Below are 19,244 nucleotides of genomic sequence, written 5' to 3'. Positions count from 1 at the left end.
TAAATTGTACTCCTATAAAGTACAAGATGTGCTGAGTTGTAGTTTTTGTCACCATAGATTGTATCAGGGCATACTGGGAATTGTAGTTGGTAACTGCAGCTCCCAGCATTGCATTCCCTCAAGGAACGCAATGCTGGGAGTTGCAGTTACCAACTACAATTCCCTGCATGCCCTGATACAATATATGGTGACCAAAACTACAACTCCCATTATGTTGCACTATACTATAGTATAGGTTTTATGGTGCTACATGCTGGGGGGGCTGTAGTTTTGGGTCAGCTGCAGAGATATAGGCTGGAATCTGGATCACGGAAATTTCGGTGATCCAGATTCCAGCCTATATCTCTGCAGCTGACCCAAATCTACAGCTCCCTCCAGCATGTAGCACCTTATAACCTATACTATAGTCTAGTGCAAAATAATGGGAGTTGTAGTGTTGGGTAAGCTGCAAAACCATAGGCTGTCTCAGGGCATGCTGGGCATTACAGATAGTAACTGCAACTCCCAGCATGCCCTGATACAATCTTGGTCTGCTCTGCAGCTGTCCCAAAATTAATGCATTGCTTCCCCAGGACTCAGGAGTGTAGTGCAACATAATGGGAGTTGTAGTTTTGGGTCAGCTGCAAAACCATAGACTGTATCAGGCTGATGCAGCCAATGGTTTTGTCGCTGACCCAAAACTAATTTTGGGACAGCTGCAGAGCAGACTAAGATTGTATCAGGGCATGCTGGGAGTTGCAGTGAATACTAACTGTAATGCCCAGCATGCCCTGATACTATTACAATTAGTAACTGCAACTCCAAGCATGCCCTGACCACACATGCCCAGGCTCATGACTACATCCCCATCATGTATTATTATGACTCCATTATACGTAGGCTCACGGCTCAGGACTACATCCCCATCATGTATTATTAGGACTCCATTATACGTAGGCTCACGGCTCAGGACTACATCCCCATCATGTATTATTATGACTCCATTATACGTAGGCTCATGTCTCAGGACTACATCCCCATCATGAATTATTATGACTCCATTATACGTAGGCTCATGGCTCAGGACTACATCCCCATCATGTATTATTATGACTCCATTATAAGTAGGCTCACGGCTCAGGACTACATCCCCATCATGTATTATTATGACTCCATTATAAGTAGGCTCATGGCTCAGGACTACATCCCCATCATGTATGATTTTGACTCTTATATGTAGCCTACATATGATAGACAGTCACAATCATACATGATGGGGATGTAGTTCTGGACTGTGAGCCTACGTATAAAGAAGTCACAATCATACATGATGGGGATGTAGCCCTGAACTGTGAGCCTACATAATGTATGTGTTACGCCGAGCTCTCCGGGTCCCCGCTCCTCCCCGGAGCGCTCGTAACATCCTCGCAATTGCAGCGCCCCGGTCAGACCTGCTGACCGGGTGCGCTGCGATACCTCTCTCAGCCGGGATGCGATTCGCGATGCGGGAGGCGCCCGCTCGCGATGCGCATCCCGGCTCCCGTACCTGACTCGCTCTCCGTCGGTCTTGTCCCGGCGCGCGCGGCCCCGCTCCTTAGGGCGCGCGCGCGCCGGGTCTCTGCAATTTAAAGGGCCACTGCGCCACTGATTGGCGCAGTTGGCATAATTAGTGTGTTCACCTGTGCACTCCCTATTTATACCTCACTTCCCCTGCACTCCCTCGCCGGATCTTGTTGCCATTGTGCCAGTGAAAGCGTTTCCTTGTGTGTTCCTAGCCTGTGTTCCAGACCTCCTGCCGTTGCCCCTGACTACGATCCTTGCTGCCTGCCCAGACCTTCTGCTACGTCCGACCTTGCTCTTGTCTACTCCCTTGTACCGCGCCTATCTTCAGCAGTCAGAGAGGTTGAGCCGTTGCTGGTGGATACGACCTGGTTGCTACCGCCGCTGCAAGACCATCCCGCTTTGCGGCGGGCTCTGGTGAATACCAGTAGCAACTTAGAACCGGTCCACCAGCACGGTCCACGCCAATCCCTCTCTGGCACAGAGGATCCACCTCCTGCCAGCCGAAGCGTGACAGTAGATCCGGCCATGGATCCCGCTGAAGTCCCACTGCCAGTTGTCGCCGACCTCACCACGGTGGTCGCCCAGCAGTCGCAACAGATAGGGCAACAAGGCCACCAGCTGTCTCAACTGACCGTGATGCTACAGCAGCTACTACCACAGCTTCAGCAATCATCTCCTCCGCCAGCTCCTGCACCTCCTCCGCAGCGAGTGGCCGCTTCCGGCCTACGATTATCCTTGCCGGATAAATTTGATGGGGACTCTAAGTTTTGCCGTGGCTTTCTTTCGCAATGTTCCCTGCACTTGGAGATGATGTCGGACCAGTTTCCTACTGAGAGGTCTAAGGTGGCTTTCGTAGTCAGCCTTCTGTCTGGGAAAGCTCTGTCATGGGCCACACCGCTCTGGGACCGCAATGACCCCGTCACTGCCTCTGTACACTCCTTCTTCACGGAGATTCGAAGTGTCTTTGAGGAACCTGCCCGAGCCTCTTCTGCTGAGACTGCCCTGCTGAACCTGGTCCAAGGTAATTCTTCTGTTGGCGAGTACGCCATCCAATTCCGTACTCTTGCCTCCGAATTATTCTGGAATAATGAGGCCCTCTGCGCGACCTTTAAAAAAGGCCTATCCAGCAACATTAAAGATGTTCTGGCCGCACGAGAAATTCCTGCTAACCTGCATGAACTTATTCATCTGGCCACCCGCATTGACATGCGTTTTTCCGAAAGGCGTCAGGAGCTCCGCCAGGATATGGACTTTGTTCGCACGAGGCGTTTTTTCTCCCCGGCTCCTCTCTCCTCTGGTCCTCTGCAATCCGTTCCTGTGCCTCCCGCCGTGGAGGCTATGCAAGTTGACCGGTCTCGCTTGACACCTCAAGAGAGGACACGACGCCGCATGGAGAATCTGTGCCTGTACTGTGCCGGTACCGAACACTTCCTGAAGGATTGTCCTATCCGTCCTCCCCGCCTGGAAAGACGTACGCTGACTCCGCACAAAGGTGAGACAGTTCTTGATGTCAACTCTGCTTCTCCACGCCTTACTGTGCCTGTGCGGATATCTTCCTCTACCTTCTCCTTCTCTACTATGGCTTTCTTGGATTCCGGATCTGCAGGAAATTTTATTTTGGCCTCTCTCATCAACAGGTTCAACATCCCGGTGACCAGTCTCGCCAGACCCCTCTACATCAATTGTGTTAACAATGAAAGATTGGACTGTACCGTGCGTTACCGCACGGAACCTCTCCTAATGTGCATCGGACCTCATCACGAAAAAATTGAGTTTTTGGTCCTCTCCAACTGCACTTCCGAAATTCTTCTTGGATTACCGTGGCTTCAACGCCATTCCCCAACCCTTGATTGGTCCACAGGAGAAATCAAGAGCTGGGGTACTTCTTGTTTCAAGGACTGTCTTAAACCGGTTCCCAGTACTCCCTGCCGTGACCCTGTGGTTCCCCCTGTAACCGGTCTTCCTAAGGCTTATATGGACTATGCTGACGTGTTTTGCAAAAAGCAAGCTGAGACTTTACCTCCTCACAGGCCTTATGACTGTCCTATTGACCTCCTCCCGGGTACTACTCCACCCCGGGGCAGAATTTATCCTCTGTCTGCTCCAGAGACTCTTGCCATGTCTGAATACATCCAGGAAAATTTAAAAAAGGGGTTTATCCGCAAATCCTCCTCTCCTGCCGGAGCTGGATTTTTTTTTGTGTCCAAAAAGGATGGCTCCCTACGTCCTTGCATTGATTACCGCGGACTTAATAAAATCACGGTAAAGAACTGCTACCCCCTACCTCTTATCTCAGAACTCTTTGATCGCCTACAAGGTGCCCACATCTTTACCAAACTGGACTTAAGAGGTGCTTATAATCTCATCCGCATCAGGGAGGGGGACGAATGGAAGACTGCATTTAACACCAGAGATGGACACTTTGAGTATCTGGTCATGCCCTTTGGCCTGTGCAACGCCCCTGCCGTCTTCCAAGACTTTGTTAATGAAATTTTTCGTGATCTCTTATATTCCTGTGTTGTGGTTTATCTGGACGATATTCTGATTTTTTCTGCCAACTTAGAAGAACACCGCCAGCATATCCGCATGGTTCTTCAGAGACTTCGAGACAATCAACTTTATGCCAAAATGGAGAAATGTCTGTTTGAATGTCAATCTCTTCCTTTCCTAGGATACTTGGTCTCTGGCCAGGGATTACAAATGGACCCAGATAAACTCTCTGCCGTCTTAGATTGGCCACGCCCCTCCGGACTCCGTGCTATCCAACGTTTTTTGGGGTTCGCCAATTATTACAGACAATTTATTCCACACTTTTCCACTATTGTGGCTCCTATCGTGGCTTTAACCAAGAAAAATGCCAATCCCAAGTCCTGGTCTCCCCAAGCGGAAGACGCATTTAAACGTCTCAAGTCTGCCTTTTCTTCCGCTCCCGTGCTCTCCAGACCTGACCCATCTAAACCCTTCCTATTGGAGATAGATGCCTCCTCAGTGGGAGCTGGAGCTGTCCTTCTACAAAAAAATTCTTCCGGGCATGCTGTTACTTGTGGTTTTTTTCTAGGACCTTCTCTCCGGCGGAGAGAAACTACTCCATCGGGGATCGAGAACTACTGGCCATTAAATTGGCGCTTGAGGAATGGAGGCATCTGCTGGAGGGATCAAAATTTCCAGTTATCATATACACCGATCACAAGAATCTCTCCTATCTCCAGTCTGCCCAACGGCTGAACCCTCGCCAGGCCAGGTGGTCGTTGTTCTTTGCCCGTTTTAACTTTGAAATTCATTTTCGCCCTGCCGACAAGAACATTAGGGCTGATGCCCTCTCTCGTTCCTCGGATGCCTCGGAAGTAGAGGTCTCTCCGCAACACATCATTCCTCCTGACTGTCTGATCTCCACTTCTCCAGCCTCCATCAGGCAAACTCCTCCAGGGAAGACCTTCGTTTCTCCACGCCAACGTCTCGGGATTCTCAAATGGGGACACTCCTCCCACCTCGCAGGCCATGCGGGCATCAAAAAATCCTTGCAACTCATCTCTCGTTTCTATTGGTGGCCGACTCTGGAGACGGATGTTGTTGATTTTGTGCGGGCCTGTACTGTCTGTGCCCGGGATAAGACTCCTCGCCAGAAGCCTGCTGGTCTCCTTCATCCTCTGCCTGTCCCCGAACAGCCTTGGTCACTGATTGGTATGGACTTTATTACAGACTTACCCCCATCCCGTGGCAACACTGTTGTTTGGGTGGTCGTTGATCGATTTTCCAAGATGGCACATTTTATTCCTCTTCCTGGTCTTCCTTCAGCGCCTCAGTTGGCAAAACAATTTTTTGTACACATTTTTCGTCTTCACGGTTTGCCCACGCAGATCGTCTCGGATAGAGGCGTCCAATTCGTGTCTAAATTCTGGAGGGCCCTCTGTAAACAGCTCAAGATTAAATTAAACTTCTCTTCTTCTTATCATCCCCAATCCAATGGGCAAGTAGAAAGAATTAACCAGGTCCTGGGTGACTATTTACGGCATTTTGTTTCCTCCCGCCAGGATGACTGGGCAGATCTTCTACCATGGGCCGAATTCTCATACAACTTCAGAGTCTCAGAATCTTCTGCTAAGTCCCCATTTTTCGTGGTGTACGGCCGTCACCCTCTTCCCCCCCTCCCTACTCCCTTGCCCTCTGGTTTGCCCGCTGTGGATGAAGTGACTCGTGATCTTTCCACCATATGGAAAGAGACCCAAAATTCTCTTTTACAGGCTTCATCCCGCATGAAAAGGTTTGCCGATAAGAAAAGAAGAACTCCCCCCATTTTTGCTCCCGGAGACAAGGTATGGCTCTCCGCTAAATATGTCCGCTTTCGTGTCCCCAGTTACAAACTGGGACCACGCTATCTTGGTCCTTTCAAAGTCTTGTGCCAGATTAACCCTGTCTCTTACAAACTCCTCCTTCCTCCTTCTCTTCGTATTCCCAATGCCTTCCATGTCTCTCTCCTTAAACCACTCATCATTAACCGCTTCTCTCCCAAACTTGTTTCTCCCACTCCTGTTTCCGGTTCTTCTGACGTCTTCTCCGTGAAGGAGATTCTGGCCTCCAAGACGGTCAGAGGGAAAAAAAATTTCTTGGTGGATTGGGAAGGCTGTGGCCCAGAAGAGAGATCCTGGGAACCTGAGGACAACATCCTAGACAAAAGTCTTGTCCTCAGGTTCTCAGGCTCCAAGAAGAGGGGGAGACCCAAGGGGGGGGGGGGTACTGTTACGCCGAGCGTTCCGGGTCCCCGCTCCTCCGCGGAGCGCTCGCAACATCCTCGCAATTGCAGCGCCCCGGTCAGACCTGCTGACCGGGTGCACTGCGATACCTCTCTCAGCCGGGATGCGATTCGCGATGCGGGAGGCGCCCGCTCGCGATGCGCATCCCGGCTCCCGTACCTGACTCGCTCTCCGTCGGTCTTGTCCCGGCGCGCGCGGCCCCGCTCCTTAGGGCGCGCGCGCGCCGGGTCTCTGCAATTTAAAGGGCCACTGCGCCACTGATTGGCGCAGTTGGCTTAATTAGTGTGTTCACCTGTGCACTCCCTATTTATACCTCACTTCCCCTGCACTCCCTCGCCGGATCTTGTTGCCATTGTGCCAGTGAAAGCGTTTCCTTGTGTGTTCCTAGCCTGTGTTCCAGACCTCCTGCCGTTGCCCCTGACTACGATCCTTGCTGCCTGCCCCGACCTTCTGCTACGTCCGACCTTGCTCTTGTCTACTCCCTTGTACCGCGCCTATCTTCAGCAGTCAGAGAGGTTGAGCCGTTGCTGGTGGATACGACCTGGTTGCTACCGCCGCTGCAAGACCATCCCGCTTTGCGGCGGGCTCTGGTGAATACCAGTAGCAACTTAGAACCGGTCCACCAGCACGGTCCACGCCAATCCCTCTCTGGCACAGAGGATCCACCTCCTGCCAGCCGAAGCGTGACAGTATGATTGTGTGACTGTCTATTATATGTAGGCTCACAGTCCAGAACTGCATCCCCATCATGTAGGATTGTGACCATTTATAATTTTTAACACTTTAAGTGCTCCAGTGCAACCCTGACCTTGGCAGCAGGCCAGCAGCCACTTAGCGACACTTGCTGCTGCAGGCCTCTCTCTCCTTAGCCTCTCCAGTAGCCCAGAGCCGGGGGCTGTGGCTGCTCCTGTCCTGGTAGCGGCCAGAGGGGCTCCTGTCTTGGCAGAGGGGCTCCAGTCCTGGGAGCTTGGCTGTAAGTGCGGCCTGTGCCTCTCCCGTGCGGGTGGACGTCATCCAGACGTAACTTGCGGCCGTGCACCTGAACCATCAGCCCCTGCGCTCTTAAAGGGGCCACAGGCGGCAATTCAGGTGAGCGCGGACCGGACAAAAATTTGCGGTGGCGGGAGGGGGGTTACGGGGTTTGCCGGTGTGGATGGAGGAGGTCTGTGGGGCAGCAGCGGGCCTGCGTCTAAGCGCAGCAACGCGCCACCGCCACGACGGAGGCAGCCGACCACCCAGGACCGTAAGTAAGAAGCAGGGCCGGCCCTCTTTATCGTCGGCGCCAGGCGGCCTATGCGGGCCGCCTGTGCAGCCCGCTGGACCTATTTTCATGTAGGGGCCTGGAGCCCCTACGTTAAACCGGCCCCAAAGCGGCCCCAGGCCTAGCGGCCCACCAGGATAATTCCCGGTATCCCGGTAGGCCAGTCCGGGCCTGTGTGGCATATGGCAGCGTTTGCAGATGTAGAGGTGAGGATAGCCCTCACCTCTACATCTGACCCCCGTGCCGTCGGGGCAGAGAGGCACTTCACAGCGCTGCCACACGCTGTTAAACTCATATTCAACACCGGACCCCTCTCACATCTGCTCCCGTGCTACCGGGACTGAGAGGCATCCAGGACATCACCACCACCGTACTCCGTGCGTCTCTCTTATATCTTCCCGTGCCGTCGGGTCAAAGGGGACATACCACAAATACATCTGCAAACGCTGCCGGTAAGAGGCACTAAGTGCCTGATCTTCTAACTTTGTTCCTCATTTACCCGGTCTCCGTGCTGTCGGAAAAAGAGGATTATTGTTCTTCTTGCATCAGTGCTAATACGTGCACAAACTGTTACAGTGGGCATTTACTTAGGAGCCTCCAGCGCTCCAAAAACTGCTATTTGACCTTGTTAACCCACTAGCCCGAATATATTTTATTCTCAAGACTTTTTGACAATCTATTTCCCGCAACAGTGTATATTTTATGTACAATATATGTCTTAATATTCTTTTAATATATTTTGTTCAGTCTGTGGCAAGGGCCCTGCCCAGACTTTAGAGCATCATTGAGACTATTATTCAATAAACACAATTTATTTATTTATGTTTTAGACATTTCTTCTTATTCCTTCTATTTTTTCCTGTTTCCCCTATACCTTGTAGGACTGCATCTTTTTATGTTTTACTAAATTATCCTTTTGGCACAAGGGTAGGTGCAACGCAGTATCCTCGGTTTAGGCTTTCTTACTACTATATTTGCATCGAGCTCCCCCCCCCCCCCTTTTTATATTCTTTAAGATATATATATGTGTGTATACAGGGTGGGTATTGGTGGGTACCATCGTGGGCGCCACAAAATAAAAAAAAATTACCGGTAAGAGTAATTTATGTCCCCTTCGCCCAAGACAGCACCCTTGGAGAGTAGACTAGACTAGTTTTTCAGGGGGGGACCACAACCTGAAGGACCTTCATCCCTCATGAGATTAAGCCTATAATGTCTGTAAAAAGTGTAAGGTGAACTCCAGGCTGTGGCCTTACAAATCTGTTCTAGGGAGGCCGAGGCCCTCTATGCCCATGGAAACTGCCCTGGTGGAATGTGCTGAGAAACCTGTAGAGGGGACTAACTCTGCTGCAGTGCTAGCCACCTGAATAGATTGTCTAATACATCTAGTGACTGAACTAGGGGCAGCTGCCTTTTCTTTATTTTTTTCTTTACACCCTGGAACTAGAGGAGAAGCTGAGGCAACAATCTCCAATCCCTGATATAATGTAGTAAACACCTTGATATAATGTAGTGAATTTAATGTAGTAAACACCTCTAGGCAATGAAACCCTTCGTCTATATCATTCCTAGGGTTTCTACAAAAAAATTGAAACCACCTTAGGAAGAAAAGCTGGGTCTTGGGATAATACCACCTTATCATCAAAAATAGTCATGTATTGTTCATTAATTAAAAAACTAGTAACTTCTCACTAATGTTATAGCTAGCCGGCAAGTAAGGCTTTTTTTTTTTTAAATGAATTGGTGCCAGAAAGTTAAACAGATTTGTAAATTATTTCTATTAAAAAATCTTAATCCTTTTAATACTTTTAAGCAGCTGTATGCTACAGAGGAAATTCTTTACTTTTTGAATTTCTTTTTTGTCTTGTCTACAGTGCTCTCTGCTAACACCTCTGTCCATGTAAGGAACTGTCCAGAGCAGCATAGGTTTGCTATGGGGATTTTCTCCTGCTCTGGGCAGTTCCTGATATGGGCATCAGGTGTCAACAGAGAGCACAGTGGACAACACAAAAAATAAATAAAAAAAATAAAGATTTTCCTCTGTAGCAAACAGCTGCTAAAAAGTACTAAAAGGATTAAGATTTTTGTAATAGATGTAATTTACAAATCTTAAAATGCATTAACCATACCTCAAGGATTTTACCAACCCATATGGTACACAATGAGAACAAAAGGTCTGAAAATAATATAGTATTTATTACATGGTAGTGGGCCATATAAATGTAACCCGTTTGCTATTTTCTATACAATTTGTCTACTGAAGAAAGGGTCGGTTTAAGCGCCCTGAAACGCATCTAGAGTTACTTGCATTGTCTGAATAGGGCACTAAAACAAGCACTGCTGCCTGGCTGTAATCCGCACTGAAGTACCGACTTTTCCACTTACCACACCTGATCCTCTAATTTGCGTTTGGGAACGCTGCCAGACAACCCTGAGTCTCCTGCCGGAGCAACATGTACATTTGCCTCCTGGGAAATCGCTCCATATCATCCACACGGAGCAAGATGCTGCCCGTACCAGAGAGAGCCATTTGCAGCGCCCGCATTGTCACATCAGCCACAAGACTTTCCATCAGGTCCGTCGCAGTACGGGACCAACGGCCGGAAGATCGGTGAGATAATATTCTTCAATTGTTTAGAAAGATATGCCTAGTCATATTCAGGACTGCTAAATGTTCGGACTATATTTATTCAACAATTAACACTTAAATGCCGGACTATCAGCAAGAGTTCATGAATAATATAATAATATCAGAACGTCTGAGCTACAGCAACAACATAATTTTAACCAGTGCTTTGATAATCAGTCACAGTGTTTCACACTATTTCTACCATTAGGGCCCAATGGTAGATAGATAATATTTTAGTGCACATTTTTATATATTTTATTTGGGAAGCTATCATATGCTCTTATATTTTTATACTACCGTGTAATAAATACTATATTATTTTCAGACCTTTTGTTCTCATTGTGTACCATATGGGTTGGTAAAATCTTTGAGGTATGGTTAATGCATTTTAATATTTACCGTATTTATCGGCGTATAACACGCATTTTTTAGGCTAAAATTTTTAGCCTAAAGTCTATCTGTGTGTCATACGCTGATAAGCCGCTGCAGTTCAATGATTTAAAGCGGGCGCTTTAAATCAATTAACTGCAGCGGCTTTTGCAGGTGCAGAGACCTCCCGGCTTCTTTGCCCCTGCCTGTCCTGGGGTCTAGAGCCCTGCTGCCGCCGCTTCTCTCCCCCTTGCTATCTGGCCTCCGGTGTGGCCTCTGGTGTGGCGTCCCCTGCGTCGTTGCTATGCGCTGCAAGATGCAATGATGAGTGACGTTACTTGTCATTGCGCCGCGCCGTGCAGCGCATAGCAACGACGCAGGGGACGCCACACCGGACGCCAGAAGCAGCGCGGACCCGACCCCGGCAACAGATAATTATACAATCGGGGAGGCAATGGGGCAGCGGCGCCAGCAATGGGTGCCGCTGCCCCTTCTCTCCCCCTGGCTATCGGCGCCGCTGCCCCATTGCCGGCGCTGCTTCTCTTCCCCTGGCTTTCGGCGCCGGCAATGGGGCAGCGGCACCGTCAGCCAGGGGGAGAGACGGGGCAGCGGCGCCGATAGCAAGGGGGAGAGAAGCGGGCAGCGACGGCCTCTCTCCCCCTGCCTTTCCTGGGGGCTTCTGCGGGGTCAGAAACAGTTTATCAGGGTATACACATGCACACACATGCACCCTCATTCCTTGGTAAAATGAGGGTGCGTATTATAGGCCGATGCGTGGTATACCCGGATAAATACGCTATTTTCCTATATTGGTCGGTGAGGATCGACTTTATTAACCAGTTATACCTCGGAATTTTGGTTGCGAGCTGCACACACAATTCTTTCTTTCTAATTTACAAATCTGTTTAACTTTCTGGCACCAGTTCATTTAAAAATAAGTTTTCCACCGGAGTACCCCTTTAAGCGCAAGAAATTTTAAGGACAATTTCTGTAACGGCTCAAACGGGGATTCAGTGAGACTACATAAAACTAGATTCAAATCCCAAGGGGGAGAAGTAGGTTTAATAACTGGCCTCATCAAATCTTTTTATCCATGGATGATTAGCCAATTTGTAGTCGAATAAAGCACTAAGGGCAGAAATCTGTACTTTAATAGTATTAGGTCTGAGATTCTTGTCTAAGCCTTCCTGCAAGAAGTCTAGGATTTTAGGAATGTCAGGGGCCTTTAGCACATTTATAGGAGAGTCAACAAATCTAGTATGCCTTCCAAGTTCTTAGATAAATCTGAGAAGTTACCTTTTTACGACTGGCCAGCAAGGTCTTGATCACCTGGTCAGAAAGTTAGGATATCCCTCTCAACAGCTATGCCATCAGATGCAGATTAGAGATCTCGGGATGGAAAACTGTCCCTTGATGGAGCTGGCTTGGGGACTCTGGCAGGATCCAGGGGGAGCTATGGACAGCTTTCAGAGCCATGTGAACTAGACTCTCCTGGTAATCTCTCCAATCCTGGGAAAAGGCATCTATCGCTAAGGGGAGATCCGCTGGAGATGGGGAGAACATTTTTTCCAGCTTCTTGTTTGACCTGGAGGCAAAGAGATCCACCAAACTCCCACTCCCCCTGGTTCAGGTGATGTTTGCTTAGGTAATCTGCTATGTGGTTCTGAGAGCCTTTCAGATGGAGCGCAAACAGGGACGCCAGATGCATCTCTGCTAATCTGAACAGGTGATGATGGTTCTTATAAGCACGGGAGACCTTGCATCCCCCTGATGGTTTATATAGGCGACCATTGTAGAGGAACCATAGAGGAACGTCTATGGAATTCTCCGCTCTCAAGAAAGGGCTTCCTATTGGGGAAGGGAAAGGAAGGGTTAGCAGGAAAACTTTTCTTTTTATCCAAGGCCTTCTCCAGGACCTGGTCTAATTCTTTGCCGAAAAGGTAGTTGCCCTCACATGGTAAGACACACAATTTGGATTTAGAGGCAACATCCTCCTTTAATTCTTTTAACAATAGAGCCCTCCTAGCTGAGTTGGAAAAAGCTGAAGCTCTAGCTGAAAGTTTTAGAATGTCTACAGAAGCATCAGATAAAGTCCACTGTCGTAGGTAGAAATGGATGCAAACAATTGTTCTCTAGGGGTACTGTCCTTAAAGGAGAAATGTGACAGAAAACTTTTACCTTCCTTTGTGCCCGGGCTGCAAAAACAACAAACTTTAACTCACCTTCCTACTTCCCCCATTTCTCCGGTATCGGCGATCCATTCCTCCGGCGCTGCTCGGGTCCCTGTTTCTTAGGTTTGGAACGTCACACTGCGGTCAGTGTATCGCTGGCTGCAGTGAAGTCCCGCCTCGGCCAGTGATAGGCTGAGCTCACTGTCATGTAAGGAGCCAGCCCAAGTTCCTTACATGGCAGAGGCGAGGCGGGACATCGCTGCGGCCGACGATACGCTGACCGCAGTGTGACGTTCCGAGCCTAAGAAGCAGGGACCCGAGCAGTGATGGGGAACGTAGGAAGGTAAGCTAAAGTTTTTTCATTTTGTTTTTGCAGCCCGGGCACAGGTAAAGGTAAAAGTTTTCCACCGCATTTCTCCTTTAACCTGTTCCCTAACTGCTCAATCTACACTCTTAGGGATCTAGCTACAGACATAGTGGCAATAACAGGTTTGAAAGAACCAGCAGCAGCCTCCCATGTCATCCTAAGAAACCCATCTGCCTTTCTGTCCATGGGATCTTTTAAAGAACCGGTATCTTCAAAGGGGAGGGCTGCTTTTTATAATAACCCTAGCTACTAGTATTATGGAGTGTGCAAAAAGGACGGGGTTTTGTACAAGAGCGCTACTGTGTGTAGACGGGAGTCGAATGCAACAGAAAACAAGCCAGCACTTACGCAGGACTAACTTTTATTGGTAAAAGAAGTCAAAAGTAAAACAGGACAATGTGTTTCGGCACACACTTGCGCCTTCCTCAGGTCCACATAAACAATTTTGTGTAGTCCTGGTTGGAGATCCTGCAGGCGCCTGAGGAAGGCGCGAGTGTGCGCCGAAATGCTTTGTCCTGTTTTACTTTTGACTTCTTTTACCAATAAAAGTTAGTCCTGCGTAAGTGCTGGCTTGTTTTCTGTTACATTCGACTCTCGTCTACACACAGTAGTGCTCTCATACAAAACCCCGTCCTTTTTGCGCACTGCATAATACCTTGTATCCGTCTCCCTTGGAAACACGGAAAAAAAGGGTGAGAGCAGCACACTGTGACAATCTTATCTGTGCATACACTGAACCACACATCAGAGGCCCTTCTGACCTCTCTACACATCCACTTAAGGTCAGTGCGTCACCTTGGGTGCTGGTGGTGGGTATTTGCACCATTCACTTACCATTCCAGAAATACTATACGAGGGAGCGCCCCGTTGTTTTTTTTTCTACCTTTTTCCTCGCTATTGGGTCAATCCTAGAAGACTTGTCCCAATTAGAACAATCCTCTTCCTGAAAAGGATATTTCCACTTAATAGATGCACAACTGCAAATTTTTTGTCAGGCTTCTGCCACTCATTTCAGATTATAGAAGCCAGAGTCCACGTAGAAACACCAGCTCTCCAATCCCCTATAATGTGCCCGGATCGGTGTCCAGCCAACACCAGCAACGAAAATGAAAGGCAGATGATCCAGCACTATTTCTATGCAGCTTTATTGGAAACACAGCACACAGGTAAAATCAGCCTGAACTCAGACGCGTTTCGAGCGCATGCGCTCTTTGTCGGTGATGTCACAGGTACTACCAGGTGAGGTTAAATACCTTTTGTTTGTGGGAGGGAAGGGAAAAAATCCCATATCCCCACCTCTCTCTGGAGACCTGTGGCATAGTTCACATTAGTAAGAACAAACAACATTAAAATATATATATAAAAAACCAAAAAATGGAACATACATGCAATGATATAACTTAATTGTTCATAAAATTATAGGATTTAAATGTCACGGAAGGGGGTTCGTAAAATTAGTATTTATGCTTTTAGTAGTGAAACAGCAGTTCTTGACGGACATTGAGACCCGTCGGAGAGCGGGTCCCCAGTGTGAACTGCCAATATGCTTCACGATCTGCCAATTTTTTCCTGATACAACCCCCTCTCGTGACCATTTTTACATGCTCAATGGCAAAAATTCGAAAGGTGTTTAATTTACCGGGATGTGCAAAGTGAAAATGTGTAGATGCAGCAGATCTCTGTCTTACTGCTGTCATTGTGCTGTCATTCAGATGTTCCAGTGCTCTTATTTTCAGTTTTCTTGTTGTGTATCCCACATATTTTAAATTGCACTCTGTGCATTCTATCATATAAATTACATTACTGTAATTACAGTTCATGTAATTATTGATAGGGTACCTTTTGGTACCATCCGAGCTCTCGAACTGGGTCGTCTGTTTGACATACTGGCAAGTACGGCACACTTAATGTCCGCATTTTTGCCATTGAGCATGTAAAAATGGGCACGAGAGGGGGTTGTATCAGGAAAAAATTGGCAGATCGTGAAGCATATTGGCAGTTCACACTGGGGACCCGCTCTCCGACGGGTCTCAATGTCCGTCAAGAACTGCTGTTTCACTACTAAAAGCATAAATACTAATTTTACGAACCCCCTTCCGTGACATTTAAATCCTATAATTTTATGAACAATTAAGTTATATCATTGCATGTATGTTCCATTTTTTTGGTTTTTTATATATATATTTTAATGTTGTTTGTTCTTACTAATGTGAACTATGCCACAGGTCTCCAGAGAGAGGTGGGGATATGGGAGTTTTTCCCTTCCCTCCCACAAACAAAAGGTATTTAACCTCACCTGGTAGTACCTGTGACATCACCGACAAAGAGCGCATGCGCTCGAAACGCGTCTGAGTTCAGGCTGATTTTACCTGTGTGCTGTGTTTCCAATAAAGCTGCATAGAAATAGTGCTGGATCATCTGCCTTTCATTTTTATAGAAGCCAGAGCCTCATGAACTGGAAACATAACACATTCCTTCAAAAATGCAATCTTGGATTTATTGATTTATGTATGGATTTAGGCTCTATCTTTTCCTCTAAATTCATGGTAGACCTAACCACTCTCACAAGACCTTCCACGTTCTTAGCAGGAAACTGGGATCCACTGGAGCACTCATCCATAGCTGGGTCAGACTCTTCATAAAGCTTCCCCTATTCCATAACATAAGACTCAGTCTCATCCGGAACAACTACTAGAGCCGGGCGGTCAGGTTTTACCATCCTACTAGTACAGGGCTGATGTGAAGGCCAGGCCGACATGCACGCTCTGATCTCCTCTCTAACCACATCTTGCGTACTCTTAGTAAATGCTGGAGAAACATCTTCCACAATTTTCTTGAAACAAGAGTAACAATGAGAGCCCACATAAGTAGAGTCTAGCCTCCTTCTGCACAACACATATTCTCTGCTCTAGCATTTTGCTTTTTTAGGAACATCCTTAGCCTACAGATAAAACCAACCATCAGATATCTAGGCTATATAGTAGAAAAATTGCTGGCATAGTCCCCTTACCCCACCGACAGATACTGTCTCAACCACAGTGGCAGTTCCATGCTGTCAGCGCGTGATACAGGCTCCATGAGCCCTCAGACTGGAGTCCACCCTCTCTTCGGTCCTGGAGAGGTCTCTGGACTGGCTGGGCACCTCTCCTTTTTAAGTTTCCCACACCCAAACAACTTTTCCAGCAGGAAGTCAGCTGACATCCCCTCTCAATGGTTTCTGTGACTAGAAGGTCACATCCTCCCTTCAGTAAACTTCCTTCTTTATTTTTTGAATGGCACGATAAGCCCCGTGGGCAAAGGGGAAAATAGAAATAAAATACAACTGCGTGGCCTTCTAGAATCAGCCCTGCCATCAGATCTTCACCAGGTGGTTACGGAACTCAGATTCTCATGCTCAAAAAGAAGATATCCTCAGGAAAGCAAGACTCCTGGCAGATGTGCCTAATCTTGACATAAGGTTCGGCTTCTTTCCAGATGTTTCACAGCGCCCTCTACTTCAGAGTGCTGTGCTGGAGCCGCTGCTCTCTCTACTGCAATACAGACATATTCCTTACAGATGAGGCTATCCTTTTGCCTTGGTGGTCTGCCAGGGGGATTCTATACTTATCCTGCGATCTCCAGAGGACTTATATTTTTTTTGCAGGCTCTGCACCTTCCACATGTCTCGCTTCCAGATTGGGATGCTTTCTTCAGTGATCCTGTCACCAGAAGTCCGGCCTTTGTGTCAAGACATCCTAAGAATCAGCCCTCTCCCTTGATGACATCTACTGCTGCATCACCTCTTCCTTGGCGCAACCAAACCAGATCTTCCCGCTTTGAATCACTTTCATTAGGCACTTCTGCCTGTGTTAACTTAATTGTGCTTTAATAATCTAAAGACTTTTCTAAATATGTCCCTTGTCTCACTTCCTCTCTCCCTTTGAATGGTTTGTTAATGTTGTGCCTGCCTCGATCATTGGGATCACATGGGTTTTATTAAGGAGAGCGGTAGGTATTTAAATTCCCTGCATAAAATGTGCTTGTAGATCATTTGTCTCCAAGAGACCCATTTCAAGACTGGCCACTCCCCAACCGTTATTACCGGCAAAAGATACATGCCACAAACCCATCTTGTCGAAGTAAGAGTGTATCAATAACTTTTCACAAATCTCTTCCAGATACGATAATAGACTCCCTAGTTGACAACGACACTAGATATCTTTTTGTGCAGTGTGACATTGCTAGCCAATGTATGACTATTGCTAACATCTACGCACCTAATAGGGACCAGACATCTTTTCTCTTTTGTACCTTAGACTGTCTGGCCTTCTTTGCCTCAGGACACCTTATTCTGGGTGGAGACCTCAATATGGCACTTCACCCCTCCTTGGACACCTCATTGGCCTATCCTCTCTCTTCCAGAGGGCCTTATCTTCTATAATTAGACATCTGCAATTGCTCCAACTTTGTGATGCATGGAGTATTTTGCATCCCTTGGATAGGGATTACACTTTCTTTACCAATCCGTTTGAGCAGGATCGAGTATGTTTTCTTTCCACATGATTGGCTTTCTCGTTTGCGCTCATCAACCATAGGGTCGATCTTACTCCCCAATCACGCTTCTGTGAAATAACTTTTGAATTACCATCTATGCTCAAATCGCATTTCATGTGGTGACTACATGAGTCGCTCCTGCTAGACGTCCCTTGCTTGGCTGATTTGTGCTAGCGTATCATAGATTTCCAGACAGACCACTGTTCTGATCCTATTAAAGGGAAGACGTTGAAATCCTCTCTTCTGTCTCTTCTCCACACAGTAGAACTCTTACACAAATGTGACCATCAGGAGGACACCTTGAAAGACCTAACCAGAGTTCAGACTGTCATTGAAATGCTTTTAGATGTGAAATGGAAATGATTTAGGCAGATACAGTATGTGGGAAGACACTATGAATGGGGGGAAAAAAAACTGTTAAATACTTGGCTCGTGCCCTTAGGGATTCAAGTGCCACCTCCTTTATACCAGCAATTAGATCTTCTTTGGGTGTTCTCTTGAATTTCACCACTGCTAAAGCCAAAGCTTTTCGGTCTTATTACACTGACCATTATGATCTTGCCTCTCCCTCCGATTCCCGTACTACTCCTCTTCCTTCCCTCTCTCAAAAATTTGGAGAAACTACCCATTCTTCTTTATCTTTAGATGCCACATCCACCTTGGATGCTCCATTGACCTCTTCTGAACTCAATGCTGCCATTCTAGCTCTTCCAACTGGTAAGAGTTCTAGCCCGGATGTTTATATGGCGAAGCTGTATAAGACCCTTCAAGCAGAGCTCTTACCACCTCTCTTATCAGCCTTCAACTCTGTTTCAGTCTTCCGTACCTTTTCCCTCCTTATTTCTCGCCGCTCATCTTGTATTTATTCTTAAGGACGGTAAGGACTCCCAGCTCTGTTCCAGTAATCGTCCTATTTCTTTAATCAATGTACGATGCTAAACTCTAGGCTAAATTAATAGCTAATAGGTTTTCCTCGCATCTCGCACCTGTGAGTTTTATAGTAATTATAAAATTAAATATACAGAAAAGGGTTGCCCTTAACATTAATCTCCCTGCAACGGACATGCTCACTATTAAACAAAACTTATTTTTGTGGCATTTTGTAACATTTATTTTTTGTTGCTGAAGAAAGGTCCTAAGGAGGACCTGAAATGCATCCAGCTTTAATCACTTATTCTAAGTAAACCAATAAATTGAGGCCAAAAACAAACAAGGTATACACCACTGTTTGGTGCCCAAAAATTCTAGAAAACCTATAAAAATGCACCAAACTGACACAGTATTATGAATAAATATAAATCTTTATTATAATCAGATAAGATAAAACATGATAAAAAATCAGCAGCAGTTAGAAAGAAAAAGACTCCGAACACAGATATCAGATAATGTCCACTAGGCACATGGAATGGCACATAAATATAGGCATACAATACTCAATGAAATGTGGACTATAAGACAAGCCCCAGTAAATATGTGTTAGATTACACCTAAAAATGCCTCAATAAACCCAGTACACTAATGTAAACAGAAAGGACATATAGAAAAGTATAGCTAGTAAAGTGTCATTTGCCCAGTGCTATAGGCAGTATAAATGCAGGGAGACAAGGATGTTAACCATACA

The 19,244-nt window shown here is 47.1% G+C and overlaps 1 protein-coding gene across 9 annotated transcripts in view; it reads right to left on the bottom strand.

The window, feature by feature from the left end:
* LLGL2 (LLGL scribble cell polarity complex component 2) overlaps positions 1-19,244 on the bottom strand; it is a 578,766-nt gene that overhangs the window by 441,883 nt on the left and 117,639 nt on the right. The gene's annotated exons all lie outside the window — the stretch shown is intronic.

Source organism: Hyla sarda, chromosome 13, assembly GCF_029499605.1.
Source record: "Hyla sarda isolate aHylSar1 chromosome 13, aHylSar1.hap1, whole genome shotgun sequence".
Classification (NCBI taxonomy): Eukaryota; Metazoa; Chordata; class Amphibia; order Anura; family Hylidae; genus Hyla; species Hyla sarda.
Note: the sequence above shows the minus strand (reverse complement) of the source record. Positions and strands in the feature narration are given on the sequence as shown.